A 996-nucleotide genomic window follows, 5' to 3' on the forward strand; every position below is an offset into this window, starting at 1 on the left:
AGTTGAGCAAGCAGGTGTAACAAATGGGGATAATAGGACATAGGCAATAGGCACTGATGGGTGCCCGTTTTGCTGACAATTGACAGGAATTTTTAAAAAATGACGGACTAAGCACTGACTGAAGTGGGACATGCAGTGTAAATACAGCCTTGGTCCTCAGTTTATTAAACATGGCCTTTTCTGTCAGGGTCCACCCGCAATGCAATTTCAAGAAGGAAAATTGGCAGAAGCTGACCTTGATGAAGAGTTCTGTCGGGGGGAAGATCCCCAGACAGATGGAGAGTAGGGCCCATCCTTGCATGCGGCTCGCTCTGTTTTTATTGTTCATCAGCTGCTTACAGATCTGACAGTAAATCTCGTCTCTGTGAGAAACAATAAAACAAAATACCCAAGTGAGGGCTCGTATCTATACATACGGCATTAATATAAAAAAAAAGAAAGAAATTCAGGAGTCTTTTGCCTGTTTGGTTTGGGGGAGCGGGGACATTGATGTACTCCACATTTCATCCTGTTGATAAGCCATTCTGAGGAGCCACCATATTCTCACCTGATGTCTCGTTTGGAGAGCGCATATCCAACAATGATATGCAGTTTTTCCAGAGGGGAAAGCGGCCTGTCCAATGTAGGACCTTCTCCAATCAAAACATCCTCATCCTCTGTGAAGCTCTCCGGCTGGTTTGTGACACAATGGAAATGATTGAATTCGAAACAAAAGCACAACGAAGATATGGTCGCGTTTATGGAGGAGGTTATGGTCACTAACCTCCTCAAGAATAGCCGAGGGTTTCCTGTTCCCGTGCTTTTTCTTGTTCTTCCTGAGTATTTTCTAAGAGGTAAATGACAAAATTAAACCTTATTCATGCCGAAAAAAGGGGCATTTGTAAAACCATTGTTGTCATTTTAACTTCCTATAGCCGAAAATATTTCAGAGGGTTTTGCATTTAGTCTGGGCGTATAATTGCAGACTATTAAAGAGACACTTTTTTTTTTTTTTTT

General features: G+C 42.1%; 1 long non-coding RNA gene across 1 annotated transcript; it reads right to left on the bottom strand.

The window, feature by feature from the left end:
• Positions 1–97: 97 nt before the first annotated feature.
• LOC109509301 (uncharacterized) lies at positions 98–828 on the bottom strand. Its single transcript, XR_002166917.1, has 3 exons — positions 764–828; positions 548–672; positions 98–362 (listed from the first exon to the last, which is right to left on the bottom strand). It is a non-coding gene; the product is annotated as an uncharacterized LOC109509301 (long non-coding RNA).
• Between the last annotated feature and the right edge of the window lie 168 nt (positions 829–996).

Source organism: Hippocampus comes, unplaced genomic scaffold (genome assembly GCF_001891065.2).
Source record: "Hippocampus comes isolate QL1 unplaced genomic scaffold, H_comes_QL1_v1.1 C16848156, whole genome shotgun sequence".
Lineage (NCBI taxonomy): Eukaryota > Metazoa > Chordata > Actinopteri > Syngnathiformes > Syngnathidae > Hippocampus > Hippocampus comes.